The sequence below is a fragment of the Strix aluco genome, chromosome 1 (assembly GCF_031877795.1).
Source record: "Strix aluco isolate bStrAlu1 chromosome 1, bStrAlu1.hap1, whole genome shotgun sequence".
Classification (NCBI taxonomy): domain Eukaryota; kingdom Metazoa; phylum Chordata; class Aves; order Strigiformes; family Strigidae; genus Strix; species Strix aluco.
Window position 1 is genome coordinate 154,336,061 of NC_133931.1, and position 21,188 is coordinate 154,357,248.

The 21,188-nt window shown below is 36.3% G+C and overlaps 1 protein-coding gene across 8 annotated transcripts in view; it reads left to right on the forward strand.

Annotated features, from left to right (window-relative positions):
• Positions 1–21,188, forward strand: part of BBS9 (Bardet-Biedl syndrome 9) — a 323,390-nt gene that overhangs the window by 118,320 nt on the left and 183,882 nt on the right. The window contains exons 20-21 of one of the 8 annotated variants that reach the window (XR_012625295.1): positions 14,446–14,616; positions 14,730–15,016. The exons of 6 other annotated variants lie outside the window; for them this stretch is intronic. The gene's annotated coding sequence lies outside the window, so the exon portion shown is untranslated. Of the gene's footprint in view, positions 1–14,445; positions 14,617–14,729; positions 15,017–21,188 lie in introns of those variants that run through there. One more of the 8 variants, XR_012625297.1, reaches the window with a different exon arrangement.

The window sequence follows — 21,188 nt, forward strand, 5'->3', positions numbered from 1 at the left end:
ATTCTCAAAGAATTCTGAATTTATTTGCACTTGCCTTAGCACTGGACATATCTAGAAAGGGCATAAAACATTTTAAGGAGCCAGTTGCAGCTTTGCAATTAAGGTGGAGCTGAACGGAGATTTCACTTCATTGTTTGCGAAAAAGACAGAGTTTACCATCTTACTTGACAATCAGTGAAGCAAGGAGAAAAAAAATTGAGACCTACCAAATCTTTGTTAATTTGTAAACCATCTGAAAAAGACTATTTGGCAATGTTTGCTGACAAACTTTCCTAAGAATTATGATCAAAATCTTAAATTTTAAACATATGTTACCTGATAAAAGTGATGAAATCCCGATTTGTGTAAAATGCTTATATTGGGCCTGCTTTATCCCTTCAGATATTTGTCCATGAGAATGTAAATGGTTAAGGACATAGAAAGTGGTGTATTGGACATATATTAATTCTGGAGTACGAGGGAATGTGTGCAGTGAAAGGAGATTTATGCAGGGGAGCGTGAAAGCCACCAGGCAGGGAATTTGGGCTATGTGTATAGAAAGTCATGGGAAGATGCAAGCAGCAGTGGGAATCTGTAAGGTGAAAGGGAGAAGAATGTGCTTTTTAGCTATTCTGAGGAAACAAAGCATCTGTAAACCTTTCCAAACTGGTACGGCATGCTTCTGCTTTTCTTCTTATGACTGAAAATGAGTCAAAGTTACAGTGAATCTGGCCTTAAAAGCTTTAAAAGAAAAGCAAAAGTAGGGAAGTATGATAATACTGAAATATAAAATAACTTATAGTCAGCAAAGATTATGTATTCTATCAAATTACTAAAGTCCTGACACCACTCAATTCTTCACTTATTTAAAGGTGTTCTGTACATTTCACTAGATTTTAATAAGTTACGTATTTAAGAATCTAAAATGGGAATTTTTAGCAAATGAGAGCAGGAGCATTAAATGAAAGTAACAAGCAGAGTGGGCATGATTTTTACAGGAATGTTGGAACATCTTCCATGGAAGATGAGGTACAAATGGTGCTTTTTTCCCAGATGTTTTCTTCCACCCTTACTCATGCATTCCTTTTCCAATATGGTATCTATCTAGGTATCTCTATTAGCAGTTGTGACTTTTCCACCCAGATTCAGATGATGATGAATGATGAAAAAACATACTTGCACTCTCAGCTCATAGCAGTAGCTTTTTAAGAACACTGTACTAATGCATTTTATAAGTTGCTTTCTGTGTGTCCACCTTTATTTGGAAGACAAATCATTAATTCTTGTAGGCAAGCAGTATGTACTATTATTGTCTGAAAGAGCTAGACAGATATCTGAAAATACTGTTTTTTCATTCCTTTCAAACCACTGGGAAAATATTTGAATGTACATGATGTTTGCTAGTTTGAGTTTACTGGAGTGAATGATACATGTAGGAAGAGTGAACTGTGAGGAAACAGAAATGAAGGCTTTAAATGCCATGTCAGGAATAGGATTCATGAGCATGAAAGAAGTTCGGTCCGTCAGGCTACCCCATCAGAGAACTGGTCCTTGGGACAGAGCGCACCCAGAAGGCTGTGCAGCTCAGCAGCTGCAGTACTACATTTTGTATGATTCGAAACTTACTTTCTTGTTTCCTGCAGTGAACAATGATAATGGGAAGTACTGGTCAGTAGGGATAAATATTAAATCAGTGTTTGGGCCTCCTGCCATGTTTTCTGATGCTTGGGCCATCTTATTTATAAACTCAGGAGAGTTTAGTAATTATTAGAAGAAAGTGTAATTAATTTATAGAGTTCTAGTTATTTTGCTGAGTACTGTCATTGGAAATACAATGAAGCCTTTAAGTAACGTCCGATCACTGTATAAAGCTGTCTTGTGGCTGCTAAACTTTCACATTATACTGAAGTTGGATATAAACACTCCTTTTATAACTTGCATGTCACTGAAGTACGCAGATGTCTTGGCTCTGAAAGCACATTTATGAAACGAGTGCAGTACTGGAGTTATGCCAGGATTGAGACTCAGTAGTTTGAGGAGGAGTCCTAATACCTCTCAGGATGGGAGGTCAGCTGAGTAAGTGGGCCTCCCTTGTTCTGCCAGCAGAATACTGGTCCTGAGAGAGTGTGCTCTATGTGTATTAGTTGCATTATGCTACAGTTCACTTCTGAAAAATGTGAATTATAACACTGCTTTGGTCCTTGTTGAAAAGGACCAATTCTGTTTAGTATGCCCTCTTAAATAGGAAGATTAGAAAGAAGAAAAAAATCAGGAAAACTGTAATAATTTTTGATTTAATTTCACAACAACTTTGTGAAAGTACATAGGAAATCCATAGATTCCTCATGCTTATTTTATATAGCTGATATGTGGATGTATATTTATATAGTGTGTAGCACGTTATATGTCCTGTGGGCAAATATATGTGTGTGTATATTCATAAAGCACAGAGGTTATAAAGATAGCTGTAGAATAGCAGCATAAATTCAGTTTGATTTCTAGAATGTTTCGGATGTTTTACATGTGAATGAAGTGTCTGTAATAAAACAGGTGGGACAGCCATGTCTCTCTCCATGGCCTGAAGGACACATGGGTATGCATCATCCAAGTTGGATATTATACTTTTGTTTAGACGTAATATGTTATATAATTTGGCAGAAATGTGGTGGAACAGACTTATTTTGTGGATAATTTACATTGTAGTTTTGATCTGTCATTTGAGACTGAGGTGTGAGATTTTATTCTAGTTATTTAGCACATGAGGAATTGATGGCAAAGAGTTGAGCCCAGAGCTGAAGCACTTGTTTTTCAACACTGAGCCACTTTCTTCCTCTAGTAATAATGATATGTGAGCTAAAATTAAGATTGCAATCATATATATTTTACATTTCAACATTACATCTGTTGAGCAAGATCTTTGGCTCTGCAACAATACTGTCTCAGTATCAGACATGATCCTATGAGAATTCTGCTATTGGTAGGATATGTCTACACATTTATTACAGGCAGATATGAGTTAATTCTGGCCATGCTGCAATTCTGAAGTCATGCTGTGAAGTGATGTGCCCAAGCTTACTGGGTTAGCATAGTGCTAAAAACACCTCAGTAAAATTTCTGGGCTAGAGCTGAGTGGCACCTGCGTGACCTGTAGCAGCTAGAGAATCTCCTGCGATCTGTACTTACCTTCTTAGGTTTGTTTTTTTAGATCCTTCTAGGAGGATATAGAAATACCAGTTACTCATGTGATCCCTATATAAGGTCATGCTCTAGTACCCCTGCGACTAGATAAATTGGAACTAGCTGCACGGTTCCTGTGGCTACAGATAACTAAGTATGTAAGGGGTTCAGTTCAGTTCTGCTGAAAATTGCACAAAGTTCAGCCACGTTGGAGAACAGGACCCCTTATTTCTTTTGCATTATTCCAATGTATTAGCGCTGTCTTTCAAATCTATGATGTAGTAAGCTCCTTACAGAATTCTTATGTTCAGATGTACAGATCTTGTATAATTACATGCTCAAGCTTATAGATGATGTGTGAAATTACTTTTAAAGAAATACTGGTTTTTGGCGGAAAAAGTTATTGTTGGCTTTTTTGATTTGCTGTGTTTTATGAAAAAATTGCTTAAGGTATTTGTGCTAGTTACTAGCAATGAGTAAGATAAAATGTGTTCTAAACTCTTTTTGTGCAATGTCCATTTCAGAGATACTTAGTGTAATTCTTGGCTACAGATAGCAAAATGATTATATCTCCTGGCTATTGTAATACTCTGCAGCTAAGCTATACAAGTAAAGGATCTGGACATGTCCCCCCAGCTCATTAATCTAAAATGCAAATATGTGTTCTACCTTTTTGCAAGTAACTTTTGCCTAATGAACAACACAACAAATCAGCCATAGATATCAGAAAAAAATCCAGAGGGAAATGCTACACAGAGTGACATGGAAATGATTAATGTTAGTCAACAGAGTCTTTCATTTTAATATTTAGTCCTTTCATGGTGACTTATTTCCAGCAAAATGGAGGTTTATTTTATGTGTATTTATACACACAGTCACTGTTTATACATTGCACTGTCCTGTTGGTGGGCTTTTCTTTACAACAGCAGAATACCATTGAATTGTTTTCAGATTTTGATTTGCTGTAAAGCCGAGATCCATTTCTGCCGATCTGCTGCATAACCCTAGACATACCCTCTCCTATATTGTACAGTTAATTATTTCTCCCTAACTGCAATACTTAATTTTCTTTTCTTCTGTTGCATAGCAAACTTTTTAAACCTTCAATTTTTCAGAATCATTTGAAAGTTTAATCCTGTTCTTTGGTATGCCCTTATGATGTGGTGTTGTGTGTTGGTGTCTGTGTACATTTTTTATTCCATGCTGTAGGTGACTAATGAAAATGTGAAATGCAGTACTGAGGACAGACTCCTTTAGTTTCCTCCTGGGTCCTCTCTTACATTTACACAATTTACTGATAATCTCTGAGGACACTTCCAAGCGGCATTTACTACTGGGATTTTATTCCCCAAGTGGTATATTCCTCAAGGTTCACTAATTCTCATAGTTTCTGAAAGTGCAGTTATTGTTTATTGATTAGAGCTACCAAACCAAATTAAGAGCAAGCAATTTCTCCCTTATTTTAATATTATTAAGTAGCTACCAGAAAACAAGGTGAAATGTTTTCCCTAATATTCAGGTCAGACCTGCAAGATATTGTTCAGATACCCAGTGGTGGATTTAAATTCATGGATTTCAACTGTTAAACAGGTCTTACAATGAAGAGTCTACATCCTTGCTATAGTACTCAATTTTAAACAAGGGTAGTGGTAGACATCTGTGTCAAGCTTAAAAGATGCAGTGTGAGGCAGTGCAAGGCTTTGCGTGTTCAGCAGTACAAGGCAGAGCATGCTGTGCTCACTGGGGTGGTAGAGACAGGTCAGGCAGGCTGGTAGGGAAGCTTACAGGCACAGAGCTGGCTTCAGTGCTTTGGAGTCTCTGATACAGGACCAAGTGATGTAGGAAGTTAACCCCACGTTGGCTTAGATGGTATGCATTTACTGTGTGCTAGCAGAAAGCAACTGGGATGTGGTCCACTACAACTAAAACAGTGTGTATTTATAATGTTCTATCAATTTTTATACTGTTACTTCTAACCACTGCTATCTAGTTATACAGCACAATCAGAAGAAGAGATGGCTTGATGGCAGTAATAAAAATGAGAATGTATGACAATAAATGCCAGATGGGTGAATATAATTTTTATATTAAAAATACCAGTCTTTACACTTTCAAATTTACATAATCTACTGTAGGTTCCTCCACCTTATTTGGGTACCTAAAATAACAATGAACTTTCAGCTGTTTAGAGTATCCTCTGAAATTATTGGAAGAGATTTGGTGTATTTGAACATCAATCTATGGTACTTAGGTAGCCTACGTATTACTGATTTGTGTTTCTGATTTTGCACGTGACGTGTCACAATGATGTTGTTCAAAGGAATAGATACATTGTCTTTTTACTTTTTTATTATTTTAGAGTTGGTTAATTTTCAGCAAAACCTACAAAATACGAATCTCTGCAAAAAGTTTTCATACCTGAATTTGGCAAAAATGCTGTTCATATCAAAAGGCTTAAGTCTTTTGAGTAATTTTCAGAGTAGAATGTTTTCTCCACTGTGTGCTGACATGTTTGTTTACCTTTTGGTATTTAAGAAAGATTCCTCTATAATTTGTGTGATATCATCAATGATTAAATGAAAAGTGCTGTACCCTTTGAGTTAATAATTTGCCTCATTCAGTTGTAGGTTTTGAGGGTGTGTTCGTGTTAACTAAGGTAGTGGCACCATTTCTTTAGGTGGAAAATCTGTTTCTGTTTCTTTCTCTGTTTTCAGGCACTGTTTTAATCACCTTAGATAAGTAGTCAAGCTAAAGGTTGCAATTAATTGTCCAGAACATGGGAATGGAATGCTGGTCTGGTATAACCCAAATGAGTTGCACTGAATTTTGCATGGAGCATAAAAGAAGGTGAAGTCACTTTTAATGATATGTCCCAATTCGTAAACAGGTGTTTGCCCAAGGGCGAACCAGTGTTACTTTGCAGCATTATGGCAGAGAGATTCACTGGAATATGTGAACATTTCTAACGCTTCCCTCCCCCCAAAATATATTATGTCAATCCTTTTAGCAATTCATGTTCAGTGAGGTATTGCTTGCAGCAGTGAAAGAGATCGGATTCCAAAAATTGTGGCACTCTTTTTATCTATTAACTCATCTAATGAATGGTGTTTTAAAATTTGATTGGCAGCTTCTTTTCCTATCTTAATTAAATTGCTCCTCCACCCCAGTGTCTTTGAAGGACAGAGCCTTTGTTAAAGATGTCAAATTAGTCTTTTATTGTTTGTTTCTATGGGGAGCAGAGCTTGTTGACAAGTTAAGATAAAGGTGTGGAATCAAGAATATACTTGTTAAAATACTCATTAAAAAGGTCTTAATAGTACTAACTAGGACAAAGAGGAAAATCTGCCCAGTGACATTATGTTTTTCTCCACCTAAGATGCAAAGAGCTTGTAACATTTCTACTAAATCAAATTCTTTAGCTAAGATAAAGATTAAAAAGAAGGTAGAAAAGCTTGTTCTGAAGGCGTGAAGGCAGCTAAATGCCTAGAGAAAAGAATTCAGTCAGAAAGTATTCTGTTTCTTTGGTAGTACAGGGGCAACCCTTGCTTAATTTCCATTGAAGGGAAGTTATCATCAAATCAACACTAGAAAAATACTATAGAAGTTAAGGGGAAAAAGTGTTGATGGGGAAAACGGTTGATAAAGAGTTTATTTAATAAAATATTTGGTTTTAAATTAAGTGGGGATTAGAAGCAAATTATTTTAAGGTCACCAGTTGTGAGTTATTAGACTAATCTCCTGCAATTTGCATTTTAATATGCACCAGTAGAAATTGCTTTCTTGAACCATTTCAAGGCTTTATTTGCATGTACATTTGACTTCAGAGGTCAAAGTGCACAATGTACTATTTGAAGTTCACTGACATTTCTCACGTGCATGTATTCCTGTTCATCAGAACCAGGTGGCTGTAAAAAGTTTGTCAGTTTAATGAGACAGAATTTTCACTGGCTTGAAGAAGACATAGAAACCCAATTAGAAACAATAAAGGTCATCTTACGCTGTTAGGAATGTATTTGCCATTCACATTAACCTCATGGGCCTGGAGGACCGTTGCTTGTAAAACTTATCCTTTATAATCACAACTTTTTCTAAGGAGTTGTGTAGATTCTGACCTATTCACAAAAAAATTCTTTGCTGCAAACTTAAATGATCTGGTGAAGAGTTGTGCTTTGGTATATAGCCTGTAGTGATGTACATTTTGTGCTTTATACTTTGGATATGTTTTATATTTGCAGTTTAAATCAGTGCATGATTTTTTTCCATCTTGTTTTAATTAAGCTTGTATGTAAAATTTTTGATAAGGAGCTGACACCACTTACGGAAATGAAGTCATAGACCTGCCCTTAAGTCTTGGCGCTATAGTATATGATAATTAAGTGAGCGTAAGCAAAATCAAAGTATACCTTTTATTAAGAGAAGACCCTTATCTAAGGCTTACAAAATATAACAAACCAGACTAAAAATTAGCCAGATTAATGATTCAAATTAAAGGCCATTCAGCATTCTAAGGCAATTACAAATTGTGTTAGAGTGAGAAGAAGTTCAGGCTACAGTGTTCTAGCAGTGATATGAAAAAAGTGGTGGGGGGGTTACTGATCTTGATTTTTCTATTAGTTCTTTAACTAAAACAATGTATTATGGAAAAATATTAAAGACCCCAATTTATTTTTAAAATTGAGCATTTCAACATGAAAATAATTTCATGGGCTGTCAAGCAGTCAGAATAAGGGTGGAAGGAAAGTGGTGAAGACGTTATGAAAACATGCTTTTCTTGCTACCCACATAGTACATGGCACCATGTATTAGCCTTTCAATTCTAGGGATTTTATTCAGGTAATATGCGGAATGTATTTGTTTTGACAGGTATAGTGGTGCCTATTGTCACATCACCAATTACTTGAACATCAATAAAAGTAGTTGTAATGGGATGTAGGGAAAAGCTCTTTACATGTCCGACTCCTAAAAATGGCTAGAAATAGGACCAGACAGAGAAGTCTCGTGTTTTGCCTGACAATTACTCAAATGAAATACCAATTGCTTTCTTGAGATAATAGTTTTCAGCAGTGAAAACTGCTGTGTCCCTAAAAATATCCTTTTCTTATTATATATAGAGTATACATATTCTCCATATATAGAGAGAATATACAAATTCTCTTTCTCAAAATATCCTATTCTATAAATATCCTATCCAGTCTTCTGCCTAGCTGTGGAGAATAGAACTCAGGAATCCTTAGTGGTTGAATCCTGCAAATCTTAACTCCCATGACAAATCCTGAGTAAACTTAGTGTCCCAGCCAATTTAGAGGGCCATAGATTATAAGCAAAATCTGACCTGTATTGAGACGCAGGCACCTATTGAACTGCATGCGTGCTTCTAGTTTACATGAAGCTTTTGTAATATAATTGGAAGTTTGAATAATGTAAAATGTAGCGGAAAATTTAATTACAGCTGCCCAAGACCTTATTTGATAGTATAATCATCTTGTAGCAAATTGACAAGCACATCAGCGTTATAGTCAGAAATGCCACTGCTGCTTTAAAACACGTTTCACAATGTGTTTACATACTAAAATATCTGTATACGTACTGAGATAGTTTTCTCCTCATATGAAATCTAAGAACACACTGCTAATAAAATCTACGTTTTCTGTGTATGTAAAGAGAACTCTTTAAAAAATGACTTGTCGATTACTTTATCGGGTTAACTTAAGGCAAATGGGCTGTTATTTTTCTTATTGATCTTGCAGCATCAGATGTTCTTGAAGCAGAGAAGAATGGAAAGAAATAGGAATTATAAGATTAACAGCTATTTCAGTTGTCATAATTATATTTGTGACACAGATAAAAGGAAAAGCTCTAAGAATAAGTTTAGCACAGGTGTGGGTTTTCTTTCCTGCAGAGGTATTTATGTGTCTTGAAGCAGTATCAATCAGATGGAGAACAGAAGATAGGGATAAAAGACCACAGCACAATAGAGAAGAAACTGGCTTGATCTCCTGCTTATTTAATTTAATTAGTTAGCATATTTTTCCTCCAGCTTTCTTCTGAAATGTGTAAGAGGCACTATGAGAGGGCTGTTCCACAAACAAGTATGTTAGAATTTATTTTTTCATTTAAATCTTCCAGAATCTGAAAAGTTCCGATTGCCTGAGACTGGTGCATTCATATTAGATGCTTTTTTCCACTAGAAGTGTTGCTTTATTGACTTTTTTTCCAGTTGTGATGTGATATAGTAACTTCAAGAAGCAGAAATGTTGAATGTATATTCTTCATTGATCTAAAGAGAAAAGTTGTGTTCAGATCAAATGATGTAATAGTTTCTAGTAGTCACTAAGGAGAATATTAAACATTACTATAAACCTTTTAAAACCCTCAGTTTAGCTCATATTTAAGAATTGTAAAGGTTTGGACAAACAATTCCCTGTACAAGTAAGGTTAATAAGAACTGATAAAGGAGGGCAGTTCCAGAGAACTGGATAAAGCTGATGTTCAAATGAATTAAAGGAAGACGGAGGTAAGTGTAAGGATGTTGGCCTGACATTAATCTTGGGTAAAATCATGGAATGGCTGAAATGGAATTGTGTTAGAAAATTATGTAGGAGTATAATATAATCAATAATAGTTGATACAGATTTATGGAAAGATATGAGATTTTTATTTATATTCCTTTAATGATATGTTTAGTTTAAATTATTCAAAAATAATTTATGGGTAGTTTCCACAAAACTCCTTATTGATTATATGCTATTGGATTTTATTAGGCAGTGGTTAAGGAAAGAGCTATATGTTCAGGATTCTGTTTTGTAACTACCATTTTTGTTAATTCTGCACAGTTTGCCTCCCATTTCTTCTGTTAGTTATGGATATTATTTTGTAAAATCACCACAGAAGGTTAGGAAGGATTGGGGATACCTGAAGATAAAGAAGAGGGGCTAAAACTACACTGCTTTTCAAAGAGCTGTAGCTGGATTAGAGATTCAAGTAATACCTTTTTGTAAAATCTGTTCATGTGTCATCTGTGAAACGTCGTCATCAAAGCTGAAAAAGAGTATCTTGATGACCTGTCATTTATAAGGTATGCTCCTAACTCATCTACCATTAGGAGTTATATCAAGTGAGCAAAAAAAAAAAATCTTTGCAATATTTTCATAGATTTGTAAAAAAGAAATAAATTGAGCAATACCCAGTTGAAACATGTTGAAAATTGGAAGATATTTGAAAAGAAAACAAGTGATTATGGAGAGGTAAGACTGTTAAATGAAGCAGCAGGTGAACTAAGAGAGGCACTGGCTGATATCACATGGAGAAAAACAGATAAGGGGAGCACTCAGTAGAAAAGACTAAATGAAAGAGGGCAGTTTCCAATTAGTAGGGATAATTACTGACAGAAGTACCCCCTTGCCATTTTGAAAGGGATTTTGTCCATCAGTACTCTGATAATAACTCATGATAATGGTAGTGATCTTCCAATGTTGAAAATGCTAAACATTAACTTTGGGGAAAGAATTTTTTCATTTAATATGGAGCTCCTTTTTATCAAGTGAATTATTACATCGGGGTAACTCTTTGCTCAAGTTCAGGACAGTTTGTTTTTCTGTTTCTGTGAATATTGTTATGAGTGATAGCACCTGAGTATGTTTCATCCACACAGAGAAAGCTTCTATTTAAGAATAGAATTATATATTAAAAATTACATATATTTAGTAATTTATATATTACTATATATAATTATATATTAAGAATTAGGATTATATATTAGAGGAAATGTGTTTTATTAGCTTGTTTACATTTTGCATTTGGTTTTTCCTCATGTAAAATCTCAGTTATGCTGAAGTCAGTGACAAAGCTTTCTTTGACTTAAGGAAAATTTCTGGCTTTATCAATGTAGAGTCAATTTTATTTTTTATAATTTTTTACAGATTTACTATAGAATAACTGTGCAGCAAAAATCCATGGTTTTAGATCTATGCAAAAAAATGAGACTATGAAGCTTGACCTTTATATACTGTATTTAAGACATTTACTTAAAATTAATTAATTTTATAGTGCTCAGGACATATTAGAAAAGATGACTGCAAAATACAACGATTTTTTTTCCTAACTTGTGGTTCATTTTGTCCTAATGTTAACCACATCAGTGAGACTTTCTGAAGCAGTAACTTTCTAATGAACATATAAGCCTTTTTGTGTATAACTTAGGATGTAAGCACTGTGACTCTCAGTTACCAGAGGCATGTGAAGTATATTCTAAACTGTAGTTTTTAAGTCTTACTTGTTAATACTTTTGTTATAGTATAGACGCATATTGTGGTTGAGTCTACAATGTACAGTATTCTGTTTCAAAACTTGCTATGTTCAATGCTTGCTATGTGAATTCAATGTATTGTTGCCTGTGATGAAACTTCAGGTTCAAACCAAGAATAACCATTTTTACAGTATGCTAAAATCGCTTGCCTCCATCACACAATACTGCTTACCTGTAGCTTTTTTAATACTAGGAATATGTCTTCTCTGTGGCGCAGAAAATGGAAAACAACTTAAAATAACTTTAATATGGTATGGTGTTTACATGCTATCCTTATTCATATGTCAGTTGAAGCAGTGGAATTTTGTTTTCTGTGGATGGGCCCCCAATGGTCCAAACAACTCTCACATTGATCTTTTCTTAAACATGATGCTTTAAGCACCTGAGCCCCAAATAAAGGATGCTTTTTTGCTTTGGTTTTACGTTGATTGTTTTTAAACTGTATTTTACATTTTAAACAGAAGTATGTTGTATATAGACTTAGGTTGGAATGGCTTGTTTCAATGGGAAAAGAAATATTCTTAACAGTTTCTAGGTAAAACATTAGTTTACATATAGCCAGAATAATTTAACTTTTGAATTGAGCTGCATAGATCACGAAGCCAAAACCAAATGTGCTAAAATTTTGTTCTTAAGGGAGCTAAAATCTCTGTGGTTAATTTGTCTGTGGACCACTTTCTTGGCTGCTATTGCAGATTTGACGTATGTTACTATTCACAGTAAAGGAGAGCGTTGGGAATTTTGTGTCTTTAATATTGTGCTACTATGCAGAAGAAAAAGGGGTGAATACCAGTATGTAACATGCCTTGAACTGTTCACTTACTCCTATTCTCCTTTCAGTTTACTCTGGATGTTATGCTTTTGTTGTCGGTGAAAACCTAACTCTGAGAATTCATTCTTTGGTGTGTACACACCTCAGATACCTATTGTCCTTCAAGGGTATATTGAAGAGAAGTGGGTAAAGGGAAGAAGGCTAGACTTCTGTAGTCATTTACAGGAGACACATTGTCCGAGTCAAACAGGACTTGTGGAAAATGGAATGTAACTGTATCATGGATAGCTTTGTATTTGATCCTAAGGAATTATTTGAGGTGTGTCTCTGATGTCCAGAACAGGAGGGCTGTTAAGTGCTGTGATGTAGTTATTGCTCTATTCTCTTGCCTTAAGTGGCTGTTACAGGGTTAGAGTAGTGCCAAGTGACAGTCTTGGGGATAGATTTAATTTTTACTACAGAATAAAGCAATGATAACTGCTTTCTGGATGCATGTTTTTGAAGAAGAGTGAGATTTTCAGAAACTCATAACTTCGGGATGCAGGTTATTAATGTATTCTTGAAACAACTTCACCTACCATGGCTCTTTATGTTGGCAGTTCAGTCATTCTTCTGAGATGAGGCATGCTAATCAAGCAAGTGATGTGCTGACTGTAAGGTACAGTTGGTGTAAAGTGGTAGTTAAAGCTTTGTCAACTGAGTATGTACAGAGGGAGTCCAACTGCTAGTGGAGGAAACATCAGTGTGTGTATCGTTATCCTTGTCTGTGAAGCGAGAAAGAACCTGTGCCTTTAACTGAAAGACTCCCCTGTAGGAAGTAATGCAAATAGCTTCAAGTGGTAGTGAAAGGCTGGAAATGCCCCTCATGTAAAATTAATGCAGTGTGTCTGAGTAGGAAATTACCAATATATAAATTACGAAATTGGTTACTAGGCTTTGTTAATTTGTAAATATAAAAAATTCAAACAAGATCCTTCAATGCTTAGTGCAGCGTTAAGTTACTATTTTTCAAAATTTTCTCTTGAATTCAGTACTTCAGTTTTAATGGAAGTCTGAAAAATCATTCTGGTAACATGGAATTCTCTATGTTTTGCTTTTGTCTTGAAGTATTGTGGACACTGGGAAAAAATGCCATTAATAAGCATTTGTGTTGCAAAAATTATACTGTTGGCCTGTCTCATTAGTGCTTAAGGGATGATCACTAACTCATGCCTGCAAATGCTGTATTAAGGATAGCTGATATTGTAAGAAATAAAATTTTTTGTGTGCTCCAACTTTTATAGCTGTTTTTAAGGAAGAAGAAAGATAAACTATATAGAGGAGGGAGAAATTGTAAGAGGGTCCTGATGGTGAGGCACATCTGTACTGGAGTACTTAAGTGTATAGCAACGTGTTGCTTAACATCTGTTATTCAGTTGCTTATTTCAGTAAAGTTAAGGGAAAGGCATTTATTGATAATGAAGATTGACTCTAATGAGATGAAGTTGTCCTTTGATACTGTTTCTTATATGTTTTATTACAGTATTTACTGCTAAAGATCATCTATGCGTATCTCTTGAATAGGTGGGGTTTGCTTTGCTATGCTATGGGTGAGATTCACAAAAGCAGTTTTCATCTAAAGAAGTTAGAATTCATTGGAGAACTCAGTGGAGAGAAAGAAGGGTCTTCTGGAGTCAAAGGCACTGAAACTTAAGATACCTTCTATTGTAAAAAAAACAAAAGCAGTGGTCCTTCTAGAGTTTATAGAGGAAATTAAGGGAAACTATCCACCTCATCTTAGAATTTGTCCTTGTGGATCTCACTCTGTTTTAAACAGCTACGCTCATGTATTTGCTCAAAAAGAAAGCGAGGTTCTTCATAGTTTCTTTGCTCCGTGAGGGTAGCAGACATTTCTTCCTCCAGTTCCTTTAACGGTAAGCTTTGCGATGGAGTTATTTCCTTTGGGAAATTATTTTTCTTTTATATTTTCCCCTAGGAATTTTCCATTTAGAAGAGAACATAATGTTTGGTTCATATTCTCATTGCACAGCAGGTTTTCTTTAGTACTTCTTCCCACAGGAATGGTGCTCAGTAATTCTCTCCAGTCCTATCATTTAACAACATGCCAGCTGTCTGCTTTCTTACATGATCGATGGAGCTCAGTAAGTTAGTTCTACACCTGATATGAGGTTTTATCTATTTTTATATATTTTCATCGTTACTTTTTGAAAAGTGGCTCAGCATCTGCCTGAGGGAATTGCTGACATGGAACCTGTCGATTCAGTCTGAGTTCAGCCATGTGCACCTGCAGTGGGAATCTCAAATGTCATCCTTCTCTGTGGGCTCCTAAGCAGACTCCAAGGCATTTTTGTGGAGGCAAGCACTGGAGATGGTCCAGAAAAAGGTATGAATATGAGTGAAAGTAGACAAACGTTTTTCCTTAGGTTCCTACAATTTTATTCACGTTAAATTCTGCCATCATTCATAATGAATGCTGCTTTTTTTTTTTTTTCCCAGCAGATGCTAAAGGAAGAGATGTTTGCTACTCTTTCAGAGGATGTAACTGTATAATTTACGTCATGTTTCTGAGCTCCACCAACTTGAAACATCAAAGTGAATTTGTTCTGATATTTGGCCAACTTATTTAGTCATCCCTCTAGACAAAACGTTTATCTGGATTTTTGGTCTGCAGTGTGGCTAAAATGTACGCTACCCAGATGTGTTTTCCTAACTTTGATGCAATAGAATAAAGCAAACATAAATACCATTTTGAATACATCTTGTTTTGACCAGTAATGGTTGATACTAAGTTAAAACTATTAGATTTGACTGAACCAGGGCATGAACTTCAGCTGTATTACATCAGGGGAACAAGACAAGTGTTTAAATTGAGGGTTTTTTTTAAAGGAAAATCTTTTCTTATCAGAAGACCTATCTCAGCCAAAATCAGTAAGAGCATTTGTTACTAATTTAGTGGGGTGTGCTTGCGTGTGGTTATATATTAGCATTGAAAAATGAGCTCTTTCCTGCTCTGCATAACTGAGGGTACTATTTGTTAGTCCAAATATTGTGCAGTAGAACTATCCATAAGCTTCTGCTCAGACAATGAGCAGATTTCTTCTAGATTTAAAACAGAAAAAGTTATAAGGTTAATTATCACATTTTGGACACTGACACTTGCCATCTCTTTCCTCTACTCCCCTACTTCTAGCAGCCCCAGAGGGAATCTTAGTCTAGGTCAGCAGGATTTAATAAAGACCTTGTACATCTTGTCCCATCTCCTCCATAGACTCAGCTCTCTGTTGGAATAAAGGAGAAGTTGAGGAGTGAGATGCTTGCATGGAAAGCTGCAATATAAATGCATTAATTCTTGGCATTTGATGGTAGGCTGTTTAACGCTTTTTTCCTTCATGGAAAAAATGGCTTTTTTTCTAGGAAGTAGAGTTGAATTGAACTTTGAATCTTTTTGAGTGTGTCTCCAAAGCCTTTTTGAAGGTGAGAGATTGTTCCGCCTTTAACTCTGGGTTGGCCTGAACTGTCTTGCTTTTCTGTCGGCATACAAGGGTACACAGGTAGTGAGGCTGGGTCAAAAATTGGCAAGTTTGCCACACAGCTGTTCTTTCAGTAGAGAATTGGTACTAATAAATGTATTGGAAGGAGTTTCTTTAATCTGTTAGGTCTTCTATCTTTTCATTTATTTTAAGGAAAAGAACAACAATGTGGTGTATGAGTGGAGTTAGCAGTTGCCCTTCTGAAAGTAGAGAAAAAGTCATGTTTCCAAAGACATGGGTGAAGGAGTTTTGCTTACACTACCAATTTTAAACTGTTTTTTCGTGGCATTTCTCAAAGGCTAAGAGGTTATAAGTGCATCATTAAATAATGTATTTTGAAATGAGTGTAGGAAAGCCATATAGCTCAGAAACATTTAGAAGTGCAGCAGGAGAACAACATAGAATGATATGATTAATAATAAAGCCCCAATCCTGTAAATATGAACATGCATATATAATGTTGGCATTTACTTTATTGGTCACCAATCCATAGCCTATGGTGAGACATACTTACTTCATCAGAATAATCCTGTGATAAAATACTTTTTATACACTAAAATAATTACTTGGTTTGCAGCTCATTTTAACAAGATGTATCAGTTTGGGGGACAAACATTTGCTTATTTTGGTTTTATTTTTGATTTCTGCTTAAGTTCTAACTCCTATACTTAACTGGCAGAATGCACGGCCTGAGTTTATTGTGTGACTAGGGCAGGTGTGCATGTAAAGAAAACTGCACCTGATTCTGTTCCTGTGGGCTTTGTGCTTGTGAATTAGCAGGGTATTTCAGATAGGAATTGTCTTAATTTGTCAGTTTGAGAGAAGAGACTTAGAAGGCGCAGTTCCAGGTGTGCAGAAGAATGAACATCATTGGCCATTATCTGCAGCACAACGAATTCGGTGACCTAAAAATATATGTTCTTTTGATCACCACCTTAAGAGTTGCCATTGAATACACTGTAATGTTACTTCAGGTGGTTCCTTTTTTGTTTTCTTTCTTTTTCTATAGATGGAAGGTCCCAGGCAGGAATATGATAAGCTCTTGGCTTCTTCGTTATTAGGTTAAGTCCACCTGCTGTGTGACTTGGCAGTAGAATATTTTTGGTCTATCAATTTTTGGTTTGCTCCCATAAAATGAAATCTGCATCACTGAAAATAATCACACCTGTATGGCAATAACTGTTGGCATAGGGGCTAAATATCATACAAAGTAGGGTGCAGCTCAAGTTTGTAAAGGTTATTTGCTGGAAATTGTTGTGGAGCAAGCATTATTGTGGTCTGGGCTGTACTTCATCTGTGGAGGAATGCAAGGGTCTGCCTTGTCTGAAATTGCCTGTTGAGGCATCTTTCATGAACAGTGAATTTTTAATTTCACTGAATGACTGTTTTGAAACCATTTTTCTTTTTTTTTGCTAGTAAATCCAGTAAAACCTAGTGAACTCCAGTCTTTTTGCTGAGCTCTCTTCAAGTTTTATACAGATAGTGGTTTTGACTGAATTTTATAAAACCTGCATTTTATCATGATGTTCCTTTGTTTTGAAATGGTTATGTCTCTTTCGGAACAAAAAGTAGAACAAATTACGGAAAACTTGTAATTCAAAGGCAAGGTATTCAAGGAAGCAATTAATATTTTTTGCGACCTTTGCACTTTGACTTGAGAAGCCAGTTTTATTTCCAAATGCACTGGCACATGTTCTCAAGCTTTTACTAATAATAGAGAAATTCTATAAAGTATCTCAAAATAGAAAAGTATTTTAGTGAGAGATGTCCTGAAATTAGTGTTGTAGTTGAGCTTCTAATTAGCCTGCCATCCATTTTCTTTGACTGCTATGTTTAGAATTTGTTTCCAGAGTGTATTATTTTAATTTAATCATTCTGAGTCTTTCTGTTACTCCCAGACACTGTGTTAGCAACCACAATGTTTACTAATCACTTAAAATTGTACACTAGCTCACCCTGAATGGGGACATCTGGAAATTTCCTCAGGTGGTCCAGTATAGAGCAGAAGTGCCAAAATCACAAGTGGGATTGGGTGGGCAAGTTTAATGGCTTGGAAATTAGCTTAGAGCTTCACTGTCTTGACTGACTTGCTGATTTGTTTGTTATTGATACTTTTATTGTTAAAGGTGTTGGAACAGAATCTGCTGGAATGGCTTTGTGTTCATCTATACAGTTGGAAAAATATCTATATTGTGTGTTAGTTGGATTTGTTTTTATTAACATTTTTAATAGGTTAATTGTTTAATAGGTTTGTTGTTTTTCATTATAATAAAATACAAATATGATATGAGCCTGATTTATTGTGTTTTACTGTGTACTTTCTTGGAAGCAATGATTTGTGGATTTATTCTACATTTCTAAAGCTACATTCCTCACCTGATATCTAACATGCTGCAAATGCTTTTTGCCACTGGGTGCATATGACTGATCGCACTTAGAGTAGTGGTCTTTAACAGGATTAAATCCTGCCTTTACTGAGTCAATACAATGTTCTCACTGGAGTTAGCAAATCCGTGATTTTACCCATTGAGCTTGACTGTACGTAAATGTTTGCAAAAGTAGGATGTAATGGGTCTCTCTTTATTTCCTGGCCATCCATAGATCCCACTGAACTGAAACACAATTAGAAATGTGTGGGAAGAAGCTCCTCTTCATTTTTAAAAATCATTTATTTAGGTTCACAGCTTATTTTAATATACAAAGCATGAAACGTCACTGTTTAAAATTTGTTCCTTTGTTGTAAAATTTTTTTGGTCATCATTACATAATACCATATATTTGGTGATATAAACCAAGCTCTCCACCTCTCTGTCTCCATTTAGCTAATGTTTGGCTGTATGTTTTTATACATTGCTGCCAATTCAACCACAGCTTCACAGTGAAACTCTGTCTTCAATATTCAATATTGTTCTCTCTGTCTTCAATATTCACTGACTAGCAGAGATTCTGTGACATATCTCTGTGTTATTTAGCACATCCCTATGCTTAAATGGAACTTTTGTTTTGAAGGGGTAAGTAAAGGATTCATTGTAACTCATTGGCTTCTTGGGTTTTGTGTAATTTGTAACAGATGTTATTTCATTCAGATAAGCTACTAATTTTATAACTCTGCTTTTAAATTGGAATTTATAATGTAGAACTTGCTTCTAAATGTATTGGAAAGTATCATATGTATTTTGGAATATGTTTGTAGTCTTTCTTCAAGAATTTTTTTTTTTTGCCTCATTTTGGTATTTAACAGTTGTACCAAATAACAAGAAATTACTTACATGCAAAACTGGCTGCAATATTTACTTGTGGATAGGCTATCAAAAGGAAATCAAGTGTCAGGTATTTAAATAATTTTCTTCCGTGTATTCTTCCTATTGACCATATTAATTCATCTAGCTTCTCAAAAATGTTAAACCCCTTAAAAAAACCCCACAAACAAGCAAATAGAGAAAAGTATACTTATCAAATACATTAATCAAAACTTTTGTCTCTAAATTGGAGAGACATCGATTTGATGGATGGACCATTCAGTGGATAGTGAATTGCCTGGAAGGGTGTAGTCTAATGGCACAGAGTTGTGGTCAACGGCTCAATGTTTGAGTGGAGAGCAGTGACGAGTGGTGTTCCTCAGGGGTTGGTGTTGGGATTGGTGCTGTTTAACATCTTTGTTGGCAACATGGACAGTGGGATTGAGTGCACCCTCAGCAAGCTGTGTGGTGCGGTCGACACGCTGGAGGGAAGGGATGGGCCATCCAGAGGGACCTGGACAGACCTGAGAGGTGGGCCCATGCAAACCTTATGAAGTTCAACAAGGACAAGTACGAGGTCCTGCACGAGTGTCGGGGCAATCCCAAGCACAGATGCAGGCTAGGCAGAGAATGGATTGAGAGCAGCCCTGCAGAGAAGGATGTGGGAATAGTAGTGGATGGAAAACTGACTATGAGCCAGCAATGTGTGCTCGCAGCCCAGGAAGCTAACTGTATCCTGGGTTGCACCAAGAGAAGTGTGGCCAGCAGGTCGAGGGAGGGGATTCTGCCCCTGTACTCCGCTCTCATGAGACCCCACCTGCAGTGCTGTGTCCAGCTCTGGGCCCCCCAACATAAGAAGGACATGGACCTGTTGGAGCGAGTCCAGAGGAGGCCACGAAGATGATCAGGGGGCTGGAGCCACCTCCCTTATGAGGACAGGCTGAGAGAGTTGGGGTTGTTCAGCCCAGAGAAGAGAAGGCTCTGGGGAGACCTTGTAATGGCCTTCCAGTATGTAAAGGGGTCCTACAGGAAAGATGGGGAGGGACTTTTTACAAGGGCATGTAGTGATAGGACAGGGGCTAATGCCTTTTAAACTGAAAGGGGTAGATTTACATTAGAGGTAAGGGAGAAGTGCTTCCCTGTGAGGGCGGTGGGACACTGGCACAGGTTGCCCAGAGAAGCTGTGGCTGCCCCCTCCCTGGCAGTGTTCAAGGCCAGGTTGGACGGGGCTTTGAGCAACCTGGTCTAGTGGAAGGTGTCCCTGCCCATGGCAGGGGGGGTTGGAACTAGATGTCCTTTAAGGTCCCTTCCAACCTAAACCATTCTATGACTCTATGAAGGTAAAATAATTTTAACTGAAACACTTACAGCAGATGGAACACCAGAGACAACAGGAATTCTTTTCTGTTACCATAGATTTAAACAAGGAAGTTCAGGTAATGATAGGCAGCAGTATAAAACACTAAGATGTGTTTAAATAAAACCAGTAAACTGGCAGCAGTGATGCAAACAAGCAGTTTTTTTGCCACTGGATTAATATTGCTAAGACAGAAAAATTTTCAAAATTGATTTATGCATATGAAGAGCTGCATGTTTAGATTTAGAGGAATATGAAACTGCTTCCTTTAATTAGATCATACCTATTTAAAGTAGAGCTAACCAGGTGGTCTTCATGCTCGGATTATACTGGCATACCTTGTTTAAATACTTAGTCCAGACAAAATAGAAATTTCCAATGGAGCAGGGTGACACTGATCTGTCAGGGTTTTAATTTGGGTTTAACTGTATTAACAACCAAGTACTTTTGGATAATGCACTCAGGTGCCCAGGATTCTGAACCCTGTAAATATTTTGCAGTAATTTTAAAAAAAATGTCTAGTTATAGTGATATAGATAAAAGTTGGGGGAAGAGAGACTTGGAAGACAAAGTAATAACCTGTTTTCTTATGGAGTGTTCTAAAGAGGAAAAATGAAAAGGTAGAGATCTCTTTTTCCTTTTGAAGTGACCATATTCATACTACTATGTTTCTCTATAGCTGAGGTGAAAGTTACTTTATCCCATAACATCATTGTCACTAGTTCTTAAAACAAAATAAAATAAATGATGCAGTGTGATTCTCCATGATAATAATCCAGTGTCACTTTGGTTTGTGGAGGTAGGACACAGCTTTGATATATGTGAAGTT